The following is a 22,850-nucleotide window of genomic DNA, read 5'->3' on the forward strand; positions in this document are numbered from 1 at the left end:
AGCTACTACCACACCTGTTCTTAACTTTACATCTGAAAACTGACTGAGTTAGAGTCTGTGTTTGCTAAGGTTGATTAGCTGTGGGGGCCAAGTTAATCAGGTCCAGCGGGTTATGAGATATTTTGCTAACAAACACTCAGACATGAGGAAAAACACGTATTTGGAGGCGGGTCTTAGTTATTGTAATAAAAACTATAGAGAAAGTTGCAAGAAATAGTTGATTATGATGAGTGTGTAAACATTTTAGCAACAATATCTAATTTAACAAAAGAAAATGGTAAAAATGTTGCAGAATTTTATATTCAGACTGCAATTCTTTGACAATAATTGCAACAAACTTTGGTTAAATTTAACAAAATGTCACAAATTCAGATTGTAAACACTGTTGATTACACAGTAAAGTTCTGATCTTTACACTTTAGAGGTTTATTACTTTTAAATTATTTTACTCTAGTTGAACCAAACTTGACAGTAAATGTTGTTTCTGACAACAATGAAGACGTCCTGAGAGGAACAGTCAAAGAAAACCTCCTAAAACCTGATTTTCTTCATTTGAACGGCTGATTTTAAGACTTTAACCGTGACGGAATGATGTGGTGAAGTTTGTGGTCGTATTTCGGGGCTTTGTGCGGCTGCATGTTGGGCGGTGTGAGATGACACGGCGTGAAGCTCGGCTCCTTTCAGGGAGGCTGAAGCGTGAACGGCTCAGTGAGGAGAAACCTGGACCTCCACGTCAGCGTGTGCACGTGAGCTCGTTAGGGAACACTCGCTCACGTTCTCAAGCCCCCACACAGCTTCTCGGAGCGTGCATGCTGTGCGTCATGCATGACTGGATGTTCTGGATATAACTGGAGACGGAATATTTGTTTAAAATCTGAAAGGCTCTCTGCAGGGCAGGAAGGAGGAAGGTTTGCTGAAAACTTGTTGCATCACGTGCAGCTTTTGTGCCAGAACAGGGTGCAGGAGTTCAAGAGTGAGCAAAGTTATCATGCTGTAATGATTTTCTCTGTTCCTGCAGAATGACTGGAAACATCCGAGATCTGCCGTTTCACTCACAAACATCAACAATTACGTCAGAGCTGCATCTTAACTACTGGGATAAACTGGATAAAATAAACGTTTTCAATGCAATGAAAACCTGTTTGCTTATACTTGAGTTAATAATTAGTCCTTTTATGTTCATACTTTACACAATCACCAGTTTGAGTTATTTTATGTTTAAATAAGATATTTTTGCAGAAAGACACTTTGACCCTGAAGGGAAATTCAAAAAGTTTGGCTGCATCGTGGCAATAAAACTCATTAAATAAATTAAACTAATTAAATGAATGTTCATTTATTTGGACAGTGACGTCTTCAGGCCCATCACAGCTGGGAGGAGCGGGAAGGTTTTATTAATATGGACAAATATTTATGTATTTGTTAAACTTAATATTAACTCCGTCTTTGCACACTAATATTCTGTTTTTGTGTTTCAGTCATTTAGTTCTGGAGCAATTTGTTTTGGTACAACTTTACAACAAGGGTGTAAATTAATTAATAGTTAATAATGCAGGGATTATTTAAGCTGTAAACACTTAATAAACTATTATTAAGTGCATTAGATTAGGACAAAACTGACTCATGTTTTATGAGCCAACATCGTCACCGTTTCCCTTCATAATTTAGTTTTTAAACATTCAAACATTTAAAATTAAGTTGCCACGACAAAAGCACTTCCATCATTTGTTGATAAAAAGTTAGTTTTAGAATAAAAAGGCATTTAGTTTGTAAATAAGCTCAGAAACTGACTGAATAAAAGTACCAAAAAGTGAGCTTGTTAATGCTTTATAAAGTTATCAATAACTGTTTATAAAGGATTAATAAGTCATTTATTAAAGTACACTTGTTTAGTTTTATTCCACTGTATATAATTGGTATGGAAAAAACTTCAACACTGACTAAAGTTTAAACTTTTAAAGTTTCCTTTCACTATATTCTGAGATGTAATTACCTAAAAGCAGCTTCCTGATGGGAACGTCTGAAAACCCTGCACAAACTGAGCTTGTTTCGAATTCTGCTTCTCACAGCAGCAAAATATGCAAACTATGTCAACATTAAATCCCCAAAACGGTGAGAATTTCTCGCCATGCAGGAGAAGTTTGGTTTCCGGTGAGGTCTCCGGTGTCACATGGAAAGGATTCTGGATTTTCCAGCTGCGTCTCTGATGTGGTCCCAGATCCTGCCTCTCACTTCCTGAATCAGGTGTCTTCCAGTTGGACTCGGACGTCATCGCCGCTCTGCAAACCGCGAGGAGTTCCTCCAGCAAACCTTTCATACGTGGCAGGACCTAAAGTCTGCTTCTCTCTGGGATTTGGTTCCAAACATATGAAAGAAATAAAAATAAAGAGTTCTGCAGGCTGCACCTCGACAGGTGCGACCCGGGGAGCCCGAACAGAACTTCCTGTTTAGGCAGAAAGAAACGAGTGTTTTCAGTCAAACAGCTGACTGAGTTTGTTTCAGATGAGTCAGTGGTGGATTCTGGGAAGGGGTTGGGTAAGGATGACCAGCGCTGATGGGAAATACATCAGCACGCACACACACACACACACACACACACGCTGCAACATGCAGGCTGCAGGTTCTTCTGCATTTTATTACTTTGGCAACGCAACATTGGCAGAAGAGAGAAACCACATGTTGTCAAAGAGTGAACTCATTTCACAGCTACAGGCCTGCATGCCTCAGAGGAATGCATATCGCCCGCCACCTTTCATGCCAGTTTCAGACCAAAATGATCTTCTGTTGGAAACTGGAGCTGCAGCCGTTTGGTTTAAACCTTGAAAACAGTTGGACATGGACGTCCAACGATTACTTCCTGATCGTTTTAACAAAATCCATCCAGTGGTTCATGAACTTTGCAGACAGAGACAAATAACGGCTTTTCATTCAGTTTTCATCTCAAATGCAGCAGAACTCCGTCATCCTTACTCGGGAAACGGGAAGTTGCATCATGTCAGCCGGACCGGCGTTTGCTGTAAACCCAAACGGTTGTAACGACCTGAAACACTCCTGAGCATCTCTGTTGAACTCTGCGCCGACAGTTTCATCAAAGCAGTATATATATTTAATTTCTCTGCATCTGCACACGCAGCACAACGTGAAAGGTTGTAGCAGGCAGCAGATTAAAGGATCTAATAACAGCAGCCGTCCTGATTCAGGAGCCAGGAGATATGAGAGCAAACAGACAGAGATCTCTTCTGTTCCTTCAAAAAACATGTTCTCTTTAAAGTTAGCTTCAGCATGCTAACTCTAATTTCTCTCTTCTTCATGCTGCTTTTAGCTGTTAGCTGTTCTGCTACTTTTACTTAGCTTATTGTGACTTTTTAGCTCATCTCTAGCTGCTTTTAGCTATCATTCTGCTTATTTAGATTTTAGCTATCGGTTTGCTTCTTTTGCTTTTTGCTACTTTTAACTTTCAGACATCTTTTTGAGTTTTTAGCGACAGTTCTGCTACTTTTAGCTTTTAGCTGCTGTCCTGCTTCCTTTACGTGTTTGTTGTTCTGTTAGCGCTCTGTTTGTGTTTGATCGGCTGTTCTGACAGCTTCAATAAAACCCTCTCAGGAGATATTTTGCTAACAGATAACGGGTGTAAACTCATCACCCTCCTCTGCAGGATTCCTGGTCTGATTGTGTTTCTGACTCGTCTGAGTCCGACCGACCGGAGACCCCAGGCGTTGATTTTTCACACTTTGACAACTAAAGATCTATGTTCAGCTGATATCGTAGTTGTTGTTTGTCGGGATCTAAACTGAAAGCAGAAGCCTCTTGCATTAAAACCACAACAGCCCACTGCTTTTAAGGAAAAACCTGTTAGCTTGGCGCGCCCCCCTCCCTCCGTCTGCATGCATGTGCACTTAGGTCAATGCTTTGCATGGAGCAGGTTTCTGCTGCTCGTTTCATCGCCTCTGGATGTTGTTGGGGGCAAACACGTCGTCCCTCTCTGCCAATAAGCCACATTTAATCCACCCTGATTTACTTTTAGCTGTTTGGTTTTTATTTAAACATTCTGGAAACCACAGATCTGCTGCAAACAAACTCTAAATTTAGACTTTTACAGGTTCATCGTTAAAGGAGTTCTGTCTGATCTGATGAAAGCTCCGTTTTCTCTCAGGTGGAGATTAAAAGCCCTCGAAGGCCTGACCCCCAGCACCCCCCCCGGCCTGAGCTTCAGGACAGCTGCAGCAACACGAGGAGAGGCAGAACGGGGAGGACGGATGGACAGAAGGCTGGGAGGCAGAGAAACAAGAGGTCAGTGAGGTTCTATTTTTATCTCCTCAGTCGTGTCTCGGCTTGAATGGAGGCAAAGAAGCAGCGTGTTGAAAGGCGCGTGCACACAAATAATTTCATAACACACAGCAGGCAGCTGACAGCCAGTGGGGTGTGTGTGTGTGTGTGTGTGTGTTATCACGAAGCATCACCACAGCCTCACTGTGACTCCAGTCTGCAGCGCGCTCCGTGTGCCTCGGCTGTTAGCTCGCAGTTAGCATGTCCACGGAGGTTATTTACTGTCGGAGTGCTGAGTCAGCATTCACAGCGTCTTCTGTGCGTGTTTGCAGTCAAAATACTGTTGCATACTTTGTGTCATTTATAAATCAAAACGTTCCGCTTGATTAGGAACATTGTGCCAAGTAGCTTTTTTTACTTTTCAACATATGTAACTTTATTTAAAATAATATTCCCCACAGATGCAGGCTAATATCTCCTCAGTTCCTTCAAAAACATCGTCCTGTTAGAAGTCTGCTTCGGCAAACTGGCTCTGTGTTTCTGTAAGACCCAGCAGCTAAAAGCTAAGATCAGCTAAAATCTGCAGAACTACCTAAACATTAGCCTCAAGGCTAAAACTGAAGCCAGTATGCTGAAGCAGACTCCAAAGAATGTTTTTGTGAGAGAAAAAGTAAAGTCAAATATTTATAAAACTCAGAGCCGTGAAGTCCTGACGAGCTGAACATTTTGCTGAAGTAGATTTATCCAGAAAACCTACTCACACATTCACACTTTTATCACAAATTTCCCTTCAAAAGAACAGAAAAACACCAGGATGGAAAATCTTTCCTTTTTGTAAATTCCAGTATCGAATCCTGACAAACTCTTTTATCGAGGAACATTCCTTCAAACTTGGCTCATGCTGTTGTGAAACAAACTGTCAAAGGTTTTCAGAGGAAAAACAAAAAACTCCCAGAAGTTTTGGAGAGGACTCGAGAGTTTAAGAGAATCCCGGAAGCCCTGAATCATCCTGGGTGCGTTCAGGTTCAGAACATGAAACGTTGGATAAATAAGAGCCGTTCTGTCCCAGAACCCCTCCTGAGGAGCTGCAGGTGGGGGCTGGAACAGGTGAGGACTCACCTGCGGGTCTGCAGCTGCCCGGCCGGCGTCTAACAGGAGTCCTGACAGGAAGTGTCCTCATGGAGCCGTCCTGTCGGAGGACAGAGATCATCATCAGAACACGGAGAACGTTTAACAAACTTTATCATTTTAAAAACAAGTGTTTTATTCTGCAATGGGGACACATGTGTTAGATATAACTCTCAGCTACTGCCATTATCTGCAAATCTGACCAAATCTCATTGTGTTGGTTCAGTTTGATTAGCCGTGTCAGCCATCTTGAATCAGGCAGACGTTCATCCAGTGATTACTTTGAGTTCCATTCAAATTTATCTCCTGGTTCAGGAGATATTTTGCTAACAGACAAACTGTTTTTATAGCTGCAGGCAATAAAAGAAGTTGTGTAACATCAGGTTAAATTTATCTGTTTTTTCTGAGTCTGGGTTTCTCCTATAATTTAAATTCTTTCTCATAAATCTGGTTTAATTCCTGATGCCTGTGAGTTTGAAACGAACAGGAAGTGGTCACCGCAGGTGGAAAGCAAGCCCAGTTTTTAAATGTTCTTTTATTTATTTATTTATTTATTTATTCAAACAGACATCCCCACAGGCAAAACTAAAAGTAAAAAAATCCACTGAAGAAGGAAGATTTCTGTGGGAAGGTTTTATTTAAACTTGTTTAAACTTGAAACAGTTTCTTTTTAAAAAATCAGCAACGACTCGTTCGTCCTTCAGGCTGCAGCTTTTAACTAAAAAATGTGTAAAAATAATGAGACTTTGCTTTAATTGTTTGGAGGAAACCTCCCTGGCTAAATTAGAGTTTGGAGTTAAGTATGTGGGCGTTCCTGAGCATGTTTTTACTTTACTCCCCGGAGTTAGCGAGTAGCTGACTCTGATTGTTCCCAGCACGCAGAAAACATCTCTGGAATCTCAGACCTGGGTGGATTTGTCTTATAAAAGCAATTCAGAGACGGCAGAGTGACGTTCAGTCAGGTTGGTTTCAATCTGAATCATACAGTCACAGTCAGGTTTCAGACAAGAGGTGCAAAAACAAACTCTGCCTGAAATAAACTCGTTTAAATCGGCCTCACACGCCGGCTGGGATGGAAGGATTTATAAAAGATCTTCTTTTAAAAACTGAAACAATTCAGATTGTTCATCTTGCTTTTGCACCACTTATTTTAAGGCAGGCAGTAAAACAACAACAGCCCATCAGGAGTAAACGGAGGAATGAGAAAACAGTGAGACAGTTGATCTGTTCTGTCGCCATGATTCAAAATGTGAAAGTAAAACCAGAGAAAACGGAAAACACCAAGCAGCCACAAACAGCATCCAGAGCCGCGGCGATGCTGTCATGGAGGGAAACCATCCAATCGCTCGGTGACAGAGAAGAGGCCGCTCACATGTGCCAGGCACTCGAACGCACCATCAGATGGTTTTCATTTTTTATTTTCCAAGGCGTCCTTTTTGCTCCGGTCTGCCAGGAGCGAGGCAGGGGGAAAAACTCTGACTGGGTTTCCTCCTCCTGTCTGTCAGAACTGACTGCTGCGTTTCCATCCGAATGACTGTTCTCCACTCGCCTCCAAACAAGATAAACTTCACTTAACTTCACCCACAAATGAACGTTTTACTCCTAATCCTGTTAAACCAAGTCCAGAAACCACCTCACTCAGGAACAGTTTCATCATTTTTATCAAATATGAGATTTCTTCAGACTGAAGGAGTAAAAATATTTACCAATAATCAAAATATCTGCATGTTTCTGTTCATATGTTTATCAATATTCCAAGTTTTCCTGCTAAATATGTGTTTTACAGCAAAACAATTCCTTTCATGCTCTTTTGTATTGACTATATAAATACTTAATGAGACAGGCAGACTAAAAAGTAAGCCTCAAACAAACGGTCGCTGTGGGAAGATGAGAAGTCGTAATGAAACAAAAGCAGCAGAAACATCTTGTCAAAAAAAAACATCACTTAAATTCACTGTAAAACCTGAAAATGATTCTGGGTTTCTTCAAAGAGTTAAAATATTATAAACTTTTAATTTTAATAAAAGCAACTTATTTAATTTACTTGTACAAATAAAGGTGGGTCACTTTCTAGACTAAAAGTTAATAAACTGTTTATTTAGTTTCTGTGTTCAATAATCTCCCTACATTTAAGTTCAGACAACCTAATTTAAAGCTAAGTTTAGGGTTTTTTGTATGAAGTTTTTCAGGTTTTTGTTGTTCAAAGAAGATTCGGGTCATTTTACAGAAACACTGAAATTATTTGCTCAATTTTATTTGAGCACAACCTAATATTTTATTATTTTATAACAAAAATAACCTAGTTTTGAGTACAGCTTATTTGTGGAATGAGGTTCCTCCACCTTGTCCTGAATATGTGAGTTCTGGTAACTGAATTATTTTAAGTTGTTGTTGTTTGCAGTGAAAAGGAGCATTTAAAGAGAGGATTCTGAGCTCGGTTTTAATGGGAGTCAATAAGAGTTTTGGTGTGTCACTCTGCTCTCTGGGGGGATTTGAGAGAAACCCGTCGGTCCGACAGCAGAGAGAGGAACATCAGGTGAAAGGAGACAAAAATACCTACATTTTGTTGTATAAACTATGTTGTCAATGAGGGAAACGTTTCAGGTTTAGTTCGTTTGTTGCTCCGCTACCAGGAGATGTATGGATTTTTTCAAAGATGCAGGAGGTGTCGCAAATCAAAAATCATGATGAAAAAATTTATATTTATATATAATTTATAAAAAGTTATATGACACTAAAACCTAATAATAACTAATAATTACCCACAGCGTAATTTATTCAAAAACGTATCAGAATGACTGTTATTGAACATTAATGCAACGTTTCAAAGAAAAAAAACATGGAAATGTTTGAAACGTTGGCTCGAGTTTCTGAATGATGCTGAAGTGAAAGTTTGGAACATCCTGAAGACTCCAGCTCCAAACACCACACTGATAGTAAATAATTGTTAAAAAACTGGTTCAATTCTGTTTATCTTCCTTTCCAATTTGTTCTCCAACAGATTAAGTTATAAACGTGGGGGCAGCTGTACAGAACGAGCCGATGTGGGCAAAAGAAATAATAAAAATAAATTAAAAAACCAGGCTGGGATTTTCAAAAACTGGCTGCTTGGTTCCAAACATTCAGATTTCTGCAAGACTGCAATCAAAAATCTTCTTTTCTCACATCTTTGAGTCTCCAACAATAAGAGCCCCATGAGATTCGACCCTATGGGTGATTAGCTGCGGCGGCCATCTTAAATGAAGCTGACTCCTGAGGTAAATCAGCCGTAGATGTACCCGTTTCATCGGAAACAGTCACTGTTGGACGTTTAGTTGCACTAAAGCTACCCTGACTATAAGTTTCATCTTTACAGCTGTTCCAGCTGTGGTGCAGGAGGGAACTCACTTTTCCTTATAGAAGATAAAACTTCTGAATCAGAGCAGAGTTCTTCCTTGTTGAGTGGATCACTGAGGGTGGAAAGAATGAAACAATGAAAGGACATCAAACAAAGTCACATGTTAAATTCAGATCCACAACATCTGGAAGACATGGCTGCAGGGTGGGACTGGGTCTGAGTCTGGTGGTCCCGTCTCTACAACAATCCTTCTCTGGCAGCTGATCGGCTCTCGTTTGGACTCTGGTTCTGCTCCGAGGAGCACATCTGGCTGCTGAGGTGAGGAATCCTTAGCCCGGCTCCCCTTCTCACACCTTTAAGCCACGGGACTTGGGTAAGGAGCTAATTACGTCCCGATCGCGCTGCTGCTGCTTTTCCTAACAGTTTTCCAACCTGGAAGATGGAAAGATCACCGGAGGATTGTGGAAGAGTCGTTTGGATTTTTCCATCAGACTGGGAAGTTAAAAAGGAACAGTAGGAGTCTATTTCCATCTCTTCCCTGTTCTCTCTGTTTCCTCTGTCCTAACAGCTCGAGTCTTAGCTGCAGTGAGAAGAGTGATGTCCCAGATTCAAACATTTCCAACCAGAAACCAACCAGTCCATCCATTTCCTGCAGCTTTGTTCACACATCATGTATCTGTAGAGTTTTATTCTCTCTCATCCATCCATGTTCTGTTCCCGCTTTACCTTGACGTTCCACCGTATTAAGCCCTGACAAACTAAGTTATTCCACCAGAGAAATCTCTAAAAACATAACAAACTACACACACACACACACACACACACACACACAGACGCCTTTTGGTGGCGGGTGATAAAGTATTTTAACGTTTCCTTCCTTCTTGGTCCAGTCGCATCTTATTTTCTGCTTCGTTCGGCAGTTTTCCCAAATTAAACTATTTAAACAGACAAAGAAAATTAAAAATATTCTTCATAATCAGTGTCAGGTGTATGATCTTTGAGCCTTTGAGTCATATAGTACTGTGCAAAAGTTTTAAACCACCCCTAATGGTGGAATTTTAAAGTTTTCCTTCGGACAGAGTGTGGTTAAAAATAAGGAAACCGATTTTTATCTCCAGCAGATGAAGAGGATCTGAAATGTCCAGCAAAAACCTGACAGATACATCATCCTTCAGTTAAAACTGATTCATTGATAAGTTGTCAGGGTGTGTAGTTTCATCCCTTCACTTCAGGCCTTTCTACGCCAGAATGGTTCAGTTAAATGATTCAACAAATAAAAATATTCTTCTGAAAAGGATCAGCTGCAAGGACTGAGTGAAGAAAGCAACTTTAAGACCTTCAGAGAACTGTTGATGGAGACCACTGCAAGAAAAAGTTTGCTTGGAAGCAAAATATGAGGAAAGAAACGAGCAGAGATTTAAGACTTTTGCACGGTACTGTGTGTGCTGATATGAAAACTTTGGGTGCTAAAGTAGATGAAGTCAAACTATGTGAGACTGAGGGTTTTATGGTGTTGCTGCTCACAAAACGAAGGAAAAAAAAACATTTTTATTCCATTGTTAAGCTGCTCATTATAAAACACACACACACGCAGTAATCTCCAACCTGACACAAACACACACTGGAAAACACACATGCAACATGCAGACCCAAAACACACACACACACACACACACACAAACCACAGAGGAATTTCCAAGTTTCATATAAAACTGATAATGGGATGTGTCCCAGCGGGAGTGGAAAATCAGAGGTGACTTACGAGCCTCCACATTCCAGTCTCTCTCACACACACACACACACACTCCTCCTCCAGCCACACAATCACAGTAACACACTTACTTTCACACCCCGGGAAGAGGAGAGGAGAGGAAAGAAGGAGAGAAAACATTTAACTCCTCCAAGTTTCCATGTCTGCGGAGAGCTTGGGCCTCTTTTATCGTTTTTCTTTCGTTTTGACGGCGAGGGAAAGGAGGAGGCTGCCGGGCCTTTTCCTGGGAAGTCAGGAGTGCGTCTGAACATGTTGCTGCAATGTGTAATGTGTGGTTACTGGGAAGAGCGGAGGGAAGGGAATGTTGGACAGACACTGTGTGGGAATGGAAAAATGAGAGCGAGGGAAGGAAAGAGACACCGCAAGAAACTTCGAGGGAGTCGGACAGGAAAAACAAGAAGAAATCAGCTGAATGACAGCTGGAACCGAACTGTTGAAGTTAGGAAAATAAAAAACTATAATGAGCAAGATAATTGGCTAAAAGCTAAAACGATCAAATCAAAAAAGTGTAAAAGTTACAAAACCTCAAAGTTTTTTAGCTCGTTATTCTTGATCGAGTCGAACGTTTTGATGTCTTTATGGTTCAAACTGTAAAAGCATGCAGAAGTGATATGTCTTAAAAAAAAACGTGCAGAAAAACTTCATCATGGAAACGACGGCGTGAACGCTGACTCGGCTGTTCAGATCCAGGATCTCCTCCAGGATCAACAGGACCGTAACTGCAGGACGATGGTTCAGATAAGATCTGCTTCAGCAGAACGAGCCCCTCAAAACCTTTTTACCCAATCACAAGGTGCAGCAGAAAGATTTACAGCTAGTCATTTAGAAGAGGAGGAGACAGACCATGGGGACAGACCAAGGGGACAGACCAAGGGGACAAAGTGACGATAAGAAGAAATGTGAATTTAAGGTCCAACTGATTGCAAAGGAAAAACAGAAGCTGGAAAACTCAGCAGCTTCTTCCTTTGAGATTAGAGCAACGGATCAAGGAAGAAAAGAGCCGATCAGAGAAAACGGAGAAGGGAAGAAGTGTAAGGAAGCCAAACTGATAAGATGGGAAACTAAAAAATGACAGCAGCTGATCCTTTTCCCATCAGGTTGACTTTTAGCATCATATTATCTCCTTTACGCCTCTTTAATGAGTCTTTCTGTTGTTCCTGCTTCCCTTCCTATTATGAACTTAATTTCTCCCTTCATCAAACGTCATCAATGTTCAGGATTTCTTCTTCTTTTCATCTTCCCAGCATCATTTATCTGCTCCTGTTTCTTATTTCCCTCCCTCCATCTGTGCACCAGTCGTTCCCATCATCCCTCCATCCCGCAGGCTATGATAGGCTGCCACTTCCTGCCGCACGTTTCAGCGTGCGTGTGCGTGGTCCTGGCAGCGGCGGCGGCACAGAAGGTCGAAGGGGTTTATACCTGCAGAGAGAGCAAGATGGACGCAGGGAGGGGCAAAAACTGATTCAGCCACCTGTCCTGCTGGACAAACTCAGTTTCAGGAGGACCGTGGGACGGGTTCGACGGCAAAAGTGTGAAATGTGGAACCGTGATAAAAACAGGACAGATGAACAACAATCAAGAGAGACTTAACTAAACTTAACTAAAGTCTGACTCCAGGTTAGGCTTGAATCAGACATTTGGACTTCACTTCCAGAGGATTTTAACAGATAATTCAGCTGAAACTACAAGTTTCACGACTATAAAAGTACATTTTTATCACCTGAAGGAGGAGCTACAGCTAATCAACAACAGTCGTCACATAAATTTTACAGATATTGAGCTGAAACTTTGTGTTTTTGTAGCTGACGGTCATTCCTGACACACCTAACGGATTATCTGAGACACTGAATGTCTCATCGAGCGAAAAGTTGGGTTCAAGGTTCGACCAAAACGGTAACAAGTTCATAACATGAGATGTTGGTCAAAAGGTCTGACATTAAAGGCAGGAACGCTGGGCTTATCCAGGAGAATGTTGAGCTTTAAAAATGCTGCTACATTTAATTATAATTTCTGATTTAAAGGCCCTGAAACAACCAGAGGCAGAGGCTGTTGATATTACTTTAATCCCTGCAGTTTTTAACAACTAAACAGAATTTAAGGGTTCAGTTCTCATCCGAGCGGCTAGAAAGTGTCTCGGTGCAAACAAATCTGCATCATCTGCAAGACAAGCTGAGATGATCTCCCTGACAGAGTCCACAGGAGATCCGTCCTGGACCATGTTCTCACCCAGAACCCCCGAGAGACGCAGACGTGTCTGTCTTCTTCCACATAAAATTCAGGAGGAGAGTCAGTTTGACCTCAGAGTTTTTTCTAATTAAAAACTAAATCTGCTCCAGCTTCAACGAGTTAATGTCAGAAACTTAAAGAGAACAGCTGGAATTCTGAAAGGAAAATTCAGTTTTATTCCAGTTTGTTGGTCCTCCTAATTCAACTCTGTTTCTGTGAGAATCTAAACTTTACCATCTAACAGCATCATTTGTACCGGACTCAGACGCTCGGCTGAATTCAGTTTCTTTATCCTTTCTGGCCTTCCTGACCTTCGCTTCAGTTCATCTTTTATTTCCCACTCAGGCTGTAGGAGGCAACAGCAGGGGACATTGTTGGACGTCCACAGGGACAGACGGGCTGATTTTCATAACTTATGCAAATAAATGAAAGAAAAACTCGATATCTAACACAAAGCTCCATTTTTGAGCAACGGTTAGCTCCGTGAATGTAAAACACAAGACGTGACCGATTTTCTTTTTTCTGTTTCCTGTCAAAACTCAACTGGTAAAACGGCATCATTTCAGGGATGAATCCCAGAAAACTCCCGTCTTCACGGTGACAAATGATGCTGAAAACATCCCCCGCACACACACACACACACACACACCGAGGAGAGAAGCAGCACGCTTCACTGTCTGAGAATTTGTGAATGGAAAAATGGTTTAACACACTTGGCGGGCGGCGGGACTTCCTACGCGTCTCTCTGACGGGGACCGATGGTCTGTCCTCCTGTCTCTTTGTCTCCCGTCGGTCTGATTGTTCAGCTGAGACTTGTCCTGACATCGTGTCCCTGGTTGTAGTTTCAGCCGTACGCTGATTGACTTTTGGTTGTTGTAACTTTTATACTTTTCAAAATATTTAACTTTATTTAAAAGAAAATACTCAGATCAACAATTCCTTCAAAGCTGTCCTGAAATCTGCTTCAGCTCCTGGTTCTGTTTTTATCATCTTATGCTGCTTTTAGCGTTTAGCTACTTTTAGCTTTTCTTCAAATGTTAGCTTAAAGCTAAGGTTGTTGCTACTTTTAGCTTTTATCTGTGGTTTTGCCATGTTTAGATTTTAGGCTTTTGGCTCCAGTCTTAATTTCTGTTTTGGTTTTTGCTGTTTTTTGGATTCTAACTGTGGTTTTGTTACCTTCAGCTTTTAGCTCTGGGTTTGCTTATTTTAGCTTATAGATGCTGTTTTGCTCATTCGGCTTGTTTTAACTTTAACAAATCAGTTCAACAAGTCATTCAACTCTCAGCTTTCACTGCACTTTCAGAGAAAATTCGATTTCTTTAATTTCTGTTTGTTTACGTGTCTGAATGTCAGCTCGTCTGTGTTTCTGAGTGACTTCCTGTCTGTCAGCCTCTCTGTATTCTAACTTTCCTGTGTGTGTGTGTGTGTGCCAACAGCCTCTCATGTTTGGATCTGTCTGTCACTTTATTTGTCTTTCCCTCAACAGTATTTACAGAGCTCTCTCTCCCTGGAAAAAACAGACACATGCTGGCATGTTTTCCACCATCTCTTTGTCTGTCACTGAAACGCGCTCAGCGGGGAGCTCGTAAGGTGTCGCGAAAAGCCACTTTGATGGACTGAAAGCGAGCGTATATTAGGAACAAAAAGCAGAAATGATGTGAAGGTGAATTGGTGACGCTTTGAAACGAGGTTTAAGGTTACAGACGGAAGGAAAATGAGATGAGAGGAAAGGAAACCGGGAGGAGAAACAACATTCCTAAAGGTGTTTTTAAGAAGTGTTAGAAGAAAATGAGAGATGGAGAAAAGAGGAAGAAGGGTGTGCAAAATGTGGGTAAGAAAAAATAAAGAAGGATGGAAAAACGGGTGTTTGAGGTGGTGGCATCCCTCAGTTAGTGGAGGGAACTGACACCACTGTGTGAGACAATCAGCTGTCCTCTGTGTGTGTGTGTGTGTGTGTGTGTGAGTGTGTGTGAGTGACTGGGGATGAAGAAATGGATGCACAGTGAAAAAAAAGACGGAGGAATTCTGATGAAGAGGTTTGTTTCATTAGTGTCACACATGCTGTCATTCATCACCACGACAACAGAGGAGGACATCCCTCCTGCTTGGCTGCAACACACACACACACACACACACACACAAACACACACAGATATATAGATAGATAGATGCTGAACAAACCTGGCCAGATCTGTCTTCATCATTCGAAAGCATCCCTCTGTTTTCACACTCCCTCCTTTCATCGCCACGGTAACAAACACAGCTGAATCTCTCTCACACACAAGCTGTACTTCTCTGTGTCACACACACACACGCACACACACACGGGCGCGCGCACAAGTTTAAAGTCCCATTGTGTCCGGTCCGTCAGTCCATTCATCCAGGCGTCCCTGAGCTCCTCGGCTGCGTCCGTCACGGTGCGTGTTTACATCTGAGTGTGCTCAGCGGTTCAGCAGGCAGGCATGTGAGAGTGAGTCTGTCGGAGAGGTCGGAAGTGTCTGTGTGTGTGTGTGTGTGTGTGTGTGTGTACAGCAGAGTGGGAGCCCTAGAGAAACACTCCTCTTGCCACAGGAGTAAAGCCCAAGCGTGACGCAGAGCCAGAAATAGATAAAGGGCCGGAGCAGGGGGAGAGGCGCGGGGCCGACAGCCAGGGCACTTTTACAAGGACGGGAATACGTTTACAGGAGTACACAAAACAACACGCATTTACACACAAAACAACTGTTTACATGACATGCTTGTCAATATAAAGGTAGCAGGGAGAATCAGCAATTCTGCAACAATCATTATTCCATAAAATACTTTATTATTTTACAGCTGACACACAGGTGTCAAACTCCACCCCTCAGGGTTGATCTCCTGCAGGTTTTATGTTCTTGCTTTAAATGAAGGACTTGTGGACGTTCTCCTGGAGAACCTGATGATTCGGTGAGGAGGTGATTGAACCGTGTGAATCAGGTGTGTCGGAGCTCAAAGACAGCGGCCCCTGAGGCTCGGAGTTTTACACTCCTGATGCTGTAAACATGACATGTTTACAGAAGTTAGGGTGTGTGTGTGTGTGTGTGTGTGTGTGTACACAACATTAAAAGCGGAACTCACATGATGACACGGTATGACTCAGAATAACATCACACAACAGCAACTCTGTCATAATCAGTAAATTGCTCCACAATCCTCACAATTTCTATAACTTCCACAAGTAAAATAAAAAAGTTGTGCACCTCAGGTGAAGTTAATGTTCAGCGCCCCCTCAAGGAAACAGAAGGTAATTACACCAGGAGCAGGAAAATCTCTGTATCTGTTATTGTTCCACACAGAAAGAAGACGGTATCTTTTCCTTCCTCCACAACAAAGAGTTTAAACTCCTGCTTTTCCTTTCTAAGGCTGAGCTCAGGGCAGAACACGATGTTCTTTATGGAGCCTCTTCAAAGCACGGTACAGTAATGACTCTGAGCTGGGACACAAGTCTGGGGACAGACAGGAATCAGACACTTCAGACAAACACTTTGGACCCGACACAAAAAGGCCGGTTCTGCTGTTTTCTGCCTCTAAAAGCGAGTCCAGAACGGAGACGGCCGTCCCTGCAGTTTGATTTCTGCAGAGGAGAGAAAACATGTTGCTGTCAAACTGTTTACAGACTGTTCTGTAAGTAAATTCAGACGGGTCCGATTCGCTGATCAGAACAAAAAAACACGAGCGAGTGGAGAGTACAGAATGTTCACTGCTTGATAAAATGCAACTCCCTTAAAGTAACAGGCACAGTGTTGTACATCCAGTTAGGCACAAACCAACGTTAAACAACCACCTGGGATGTTTCAAAACTGAATTAGATCCAGTTTGGAGGCAGAACTGATGACATTTTCATAAAGTTTCTGCTTCTGACTGATAAAAAATGACAGTATGCAGAAACTACATGCTTTTATTTCTGGAACATTAGTGCCACCTGTAGATCGGCTCAGTGATGTGAAACGTCCTGCAGAGACAAGCAGCACAAACATGACATGAAACCAGGAGCACACGTGAATTATCAACGTTTCAGAAGTAAACCTAAACCAGCACAAACCCGCCCAGAGTTTCTTGTTTCTGTCAGAATCTGTCACCAGGAGGAACATTCATGCATTCATGTATTCATGCATTCACAGCAGGCCAGCCTCAGGTCAATGTTGGCACCGTGTTTTTCTTTATGCATGTCACAGTGAGGGATATCTGCGACCTCCTGCACGTACGATGTATGACCGCAGACGCACGCCGCGCTCGCAGGTGGCAGCCATGTTTCAGAACACAAACCGTGATCATTTCACAGTAAAAGTAGGAAAAGTTTGTCATTTTTGGAGCAAATTCTTGGGAATGAAGTTGTCTTTCTGACATGTTTGAGTTATAATTTTATTTTAAATCAACATTTTGTTTAAACCTAAAGGTTAAGCAAATCGAGTCAGTAAAAACAAAAGGCTTTTGTCTGTGGGGTGGGGGGGGGGAGTTCAGTGCATTTAACAAGTGTTTATTGTGCCTGGGTTCAAACAGCCAATCACAGCCCTTTACGGTTGTCATGGTTACTGGGTTGACGGTGAGCGGCATCGATTGGATGAGATAAAACTGAACACTGCCTCACTTCTTTCCTTTACTGAGAATTAAAACCACAAGATCCCGTTTTCCAGGCGCTGCCATGTCTGGTTTTTGGGAACCAGAGTCTGCTTTAAGCCTCGCCTACTCTCCCCAGGCATGGTCATGGCATTTCACGAAAGCATGAGAAAATGAAAAGGAATATCTAAACATACGGCAGCAGAGGTCAGAACTGCGTGAATCAACAGATGAAAGTCTGAGCGAAGGGGGCGGGGCTTAAAACTTGGAAAGGAGCCAGCCTAAAGGAAGCTGGTCCCGTTTCGACTTCCAACTTCAGGGATCCCAAAGAATGTCTAGATTTCCCTTACTGCCAAAGGTGTGTGTCAGTGTCTTCTGTAGGGGGCGGGGCTTTTGCAGCACAGCAGAGAGGGAGGGGGAGGAGCTACACAAACCAAACCTGCTGAATTGGTTTTTGGGTTCTGATCACAAAGAGAACCTGGAGTCAAGGATAACTCTGATTTTAAGAACGTTTTCCTCCTCCATTATTATTAAAACCCATGAGCTGTGTGATTTATACAAACAAAACCATGAAAGGCCGGACTGCTCAGCCAGGTTTCCTTGAATCTGTAGGTGCTGACAGTATCTGTTGGATGACTCTCAGCTACTACCTCTACTGACTGAGTAAGAACCATTTTTGTGTTTGTTGAGCTCAGCTGGTAATAAATACTTTGAGAGTTCCTTTAAAGCCCATCTGTGGCTCAGGATATTTTTGATAAAAGCAGAAGCAGTCATTCAGTTTGGTCACCGATGCAGAAACCAAACTAACAAACATCCACCAACCAGGTCTTTGCATTAACGCCTCATTTATAATTCAGGGTCTTATTGTTGACCACACACACACACAACACACACACACACACACACACACACACTGGTTATAAAACGACTGAGTCGATGGCTCTGTGTGGATCTGAGTGCAGCTTATATAAATACTTGATCAGATCTGAAAATATATAATCCGCCTTGTTAGGAAGAGAGACAAACTGTCAGCGATGGAGGGATGGAGGGTGGATGGAGAGACAGAGCACATCTTTAGGCTCCTCATTACATAAAATAGAATCATCCAGCAGGAAGGTAATCCGTCCATCTCTGCTGGATTTCTGATCTCAAACCGTTTATCTGAAAGTCCTTAAAACTCCCTTCAGCTCAGAGTCGTCGTGTCAAACCTGAGACGACTGGGTCCAGATAAGCCAAGTGAGAACCTCTGAGAACGTTTTGAGACGTTCTGGAGACTCTCCTGTTATTGTTGCTTAGTTGCCACTAATCACAGTCTGAAGGTTTTTTACAGAAATGAGCAAAATCAAATAAAATGTTAGAATCGGTTCTATTTTATCGTTAATTCCAGCAGGCAGATGGCAGAAACATCGGTGCTGTATTTGGTGCTTATATGCCATCTTTACCAGTTCCTGGCAGATTTTATTAAACTTTGCAGCTAACTTTGCCAAACTGTGACTCTCAGAACCACAGAGCTTTTCATGCCTGGTGTCGAGATGACACGATGTTTATTTAAACCTCATAAAAGCAGGATTTAATGTAAACGGATTCAGTTGAAAACGAGCAGTCCTGGAAACCAGACGGACCAGTTTGGATCGAGCTAACCCTCTTTGGAAACATGGAAACATTCGACACGGCTGCTCATTTAGAAACTGACTGGCAGAGGAAGTGAAATTAGGTCGGAACGATTAAGGAGGTGGCGGTTTGAGTGACAGCTGGATTCAGGGACAGGTTCGACAGAAACTCCTGGCAGCACAGAGAACAACAAGAAGGAAACAATAGATCAGGAATGAGACAGGAAGTGAGAATGATGGATGTGAAGTGGAACAGATGATCCGATGTCCAGGTTATCGTGAAGGATGTGGAGCGTGAACTGATTCACAGAGATACTCGGCTGTAAAGAATGAAACACAAGCGACTTAATTGTCTTTTGTAGCTATTACAAGCCCCCACACTCTTCTTCTTTGTTAATGGAGGATATTAATTTCCTGTATTCCATCTTTACTGCATTAATATTTGATGATTAAATATGGCTAGGAGTGTCATCAGCCCGGCTCCTTTTCTCTGCGCCTCACTTTGTCTCTCAGGACGAGCTGTAATCCTGCCTTTCTTTGTCTCCTGCCATCTTTATTTCTTTTATTTGCTGTGCTCAGATCTTAAACTGCCTTTTCTTTTGTTGAACCTCAAGTTTAAAACAGATATTTTTTCTGTCGGCGTCACTTTTCTTTCTCTTCCTCCTTTGAATTCTAAAAACAAGATCAGGTTTCAGGTTTTAATTTTATTTTCATGACGATGATGGAGCCTGAAAAGCCAACCTGGGACGTTCTTATTGGCTTCGGAAAGCTCAGTTCAATTAATATTTTAGTCTTCTTTCACTCATTGACTTCCATCATATCTGAGCTCACAGGTTTCCCTTTAAAACAGGAAACGAAGGATGTTTTCAGGTTTTCATACTTCCTGCAGAAAACACTGCAGATACAGAAAATATTCACATCTGTGACCAGACATTTTTACTTATAGTTCAGGATTATTTTAAATAAGACCTAAAGTTTTTGCACAACTATTGTTTGTTTTAAAGCTTATTTTTGAATCTTTTTCTATTTTTATCTTATTGCTAATTATTATATTATAATTTTCTCACACAAGCTCTTGACAGTTTGTTTTGTCTCCTCTTTTTAGTTCGTTAAAAAGTCACTTTTTTAATCTTTAAAGCGGATTAAATCCCTGTCCTCCATTTTGTTTACATGTTTGCCTTTTTAACATCACTTGCGCCTGTCTTGGTTTGTTGAGTAATATAAATATTTTTGCATAAACGCCTTATTTTCCTAACATCTAACCAGGAAAACGAGCCTCAGGTTGCAAACATCACGTCCATCCACGCCGTGTTCCTGTCGTTTTCTTGAAGTGAGGAGAACAATGTCCGTCTCCAGAGAACATCCAGCCTCCAGCTCTGCAGACCACACAATGACACTCGCAGTTGGAAGTTGTAAATATTATATATTATTTTTGGCGTGACGTTTGTTTTTACAGCAGCTAAACATCAGGCTACAAAGCTTTATTTACACAGCTTTTAGATATTTGAGAAAACCACAATGACTGATGTGAAAAGGGGGATTTGAACCGTTCAAACTGTTTTTGTATTTATTATTTTTCTTTTTAATGATAAGCAGTGTAGCATAAACTGCACAATGACGCTGTTTCCAGAGCAACAGACTGCGGCTCATTTACTAGAAAACGGTTTATTTTCTTCTGCTCTTTGGTTTTTATCCTCTCACATCCATCAGATTCATTCAGACGTTTCCTGTCGTGCACACAATAACTTAATACCTACAAGAAAACAGCCAAGCCCTAATATAAAAAAACTCATGTAATGAAGATTGATGCACAACCCCAAATATAAACAGTCAGGCTGTTGAATAAAATGTAAATAATAACAGAAAATAAACCTGTTTTTTATTCACAGTTAAACACAGGAAACATATTAAACATTAAAACTAAGAATTTAACATTTGATCTGTTTCTTCTGTGAATAAAATCTGGATGTATGAGATTTGCAAACCTTTAACTTTTTACAAAATGTCTCAACTTTTATAAAATAAGGCTCGTCTGTAAAAAGGCTTTTTTTGACCCAAACTTTGTCTTATTTCTGTCGGATTTAAATGCAAAATAGTGTTTTGGATTCAAAAGACTTTTGATTGCTCTTTTTTTGTTGTTCTTTTTTTTTCCACCTTTATGTAACATTGTTTTTTTCTTCTACTTCATCACAATTTTCTCTTTTTGTTGTATTTGTAGAACCTCTTTGCTGCTGTGATAATGCAAATTTTCCCATTTGGGGACAAATAAAACATTCTATTTTGAATATCATGCCAATAACGCTCCACTTGGCTGCATTATGAGAAAGAGACCACTTTAGCCTCTAAGCCACAGGGGATCCAGTGGAGTGTTATGCAACTGAGCCATGCCAACACACACACACACACACACACACACACACACGCCAGCTGTCTCTGACTCCAGCAGGGAAAACTATCTCTGTCTATTTGTTTATCTCTGCTTCCCCGTCTTTCTTTCCATCCTTTTCCTCTCCCTTTGTCTGCCTCCATCTCTCCGTCTCGTTGTTTCTATTCTCTGTCCTTCCCTTTAACGCCACATCGCCGTGGTTCTGTTTGCAACTTCGGACCTGGTCCCTGCGGTTCTGATCAATGATGGGCCATGTGTGATATTTAAGACAAAAGAATAATTTAGCACATGTTGTGCTCCTGTCTCAACATGACAACACAAATCCAGATGACATTTATAAAAAACAAATTAAAAAAAGCCTTTGCACGCCTTTTTTAAACCCTTGATCCAAGACGAGCTGTTTCTACGACGTACTGAGAGACGTGGCTGTAAGGAAATCACCTCGCCTCGTCTCTTTATGTCGTGTTGGAAACTTTCTGAAGGATGAACTTTGAAACGTCCGATACAGACCATAACGACAACAGATATGCAGCAGAGACGAATCAATAAAGTTACAGCTACGCTACGCTAACTGTGTCTGCACAGACACAAACACGGCTTTTCTTCTCAAACCTGGAGAAACGGCATCTTCTGTGAATATGCAGACTGACTGCTGACGTTAAAATCATCAGAACAGAAGCTGAAAACATGCAGCTAACAGCTAAAACCAGCAAAAGTAGCTAAAAGCTGTGCAGCCCAAAAGCTATAAACTATAATTAACAAGAGAAAAGCTAAAATTAAGGCAGGTATGCTAGTAGCTAACAAAGAGAACAATGTTTTTCAAGGATCTGAAGGAAAAAACTGTAAATAAAGTGAAATATTTCCAAAAAGATTCTAATCTATAATATAGATTTAATTTCCTAAACAGGCTGAACCTTTTGATACATGAATGGTTAAAATAGCTGAGTATCCTAAACATGTATGGAAGGAAGCATAAACAGGAAAACACTTGGTGAATGCATATCGCCCGCCGTCTTACAGGCCAAAGTTTTATAAAGATTTCATGTGATCTGTTAGCGAGGATGTAAAGAGGGGTGAAATATTCCCAGTTTTTCCGACTGAACTGCAACATTTCCACGCCTGCTCTTCCCTCCTCTCTGCAGAAATAAAACCCTGATCTGTGTTCAGAGTTCAAGCTGTAAAAGTTCTGGATTAAATGTGTCGAGCCGGACTCAGCCTCTCATCTCTGAGTGTCCTCGTGTCTCCTGAAAGACTAAACTGTGGACGTCTAATGTCCAAGTGTCTCCTGCTGAAACAGCCGCTGGGACAGCCCCGAGTCATTTTATGGTCGTGGGGGCAAGCCTGGGCCGGACGGAGAACCGGAGCCAGAACAGCTGAACGAGCAGACAGAAATAAAAACAGATGGATGGATGGATGGATGGATGGATGAACAGATGGATGGATGGTTGGATGGATGGATGAACGGATGGATGGATGGTTGGATGATGAATGGATGGATGGATGGATGGATGGATGGTTGGATGGATGAACGGATGGATGGATGGTTGG

The 22,850-nt window shown here is 41.6% G+C and overlaps 1 protein-coding gene and 1 long non-coding RNA gene across 5 annotated transcripts in view; one reads left to right on the forward strand and one right to left on the reverse strand.

The window, feature by feature from the left end:
* The window catches only part of LOC112450897, a 72,157-nt gene extending 51,655 nt beyond the window's left edge, over positions 1 to 20,502 (forward strand). For both annotated transcript variants that reach the window (XR_003039625.1, XR_003039624.1), the window contains 2 exons: positions 4,154 to 4,290; positions 20,183 to 20,502. This is a non-coding gene — a long non-coding RNA (uncharacterized LOC112450897). The remainder of the gene's footprint in view (positions 1 to 4,153; positions 4,291 to 20,182) is intronic.
* hivep2a (HIVEP zinc finger 2a) overlaps positions 1 to 22,850 on the reverse strand; it is a 109,087-nt gene that overhangs the window by 41,902 nt on the left and 44,335 nt on the right. Inside the window, exons 1-3 of one of the 3 annotated variants that reach the window (XM_017427430.3) lie at positions 14,910 to 15,277; positions 8,782 to 8,843; positions 5,386 to 5,455 (exon numbers count right to left, since the gene is read on the reverse strand). The gene's annotated coding sequence lies outside the window, so the exon portion shown is untranslated. Of the gene's footprint in view, positions 1 to 5,385; positions 5,456 to 8,781; positions 8,844 to 14,909; positions 15,278 to 22,850 lie in introns of those variants that run through there. The other 2 variants (XM_017427429.3, XM_017427427.3) reach the window with 2 other exon arrangements.

This window comes from Kryptolebias marmoratus, linkage group LG19, assembly GCF_001649575.2.
Source record: "Kryptolebias marmoratus isolate JLee-2015 linkage group LG19, ASM164957v2, whole genome shotgun sequence".
Lineage (NCBI taxonomy): Eukaryota > Metazoa > Chordata > Actinopteri > Cyprinodontiformes > Rivulidae > Kryptolebias > Kryptolebias marmoratus.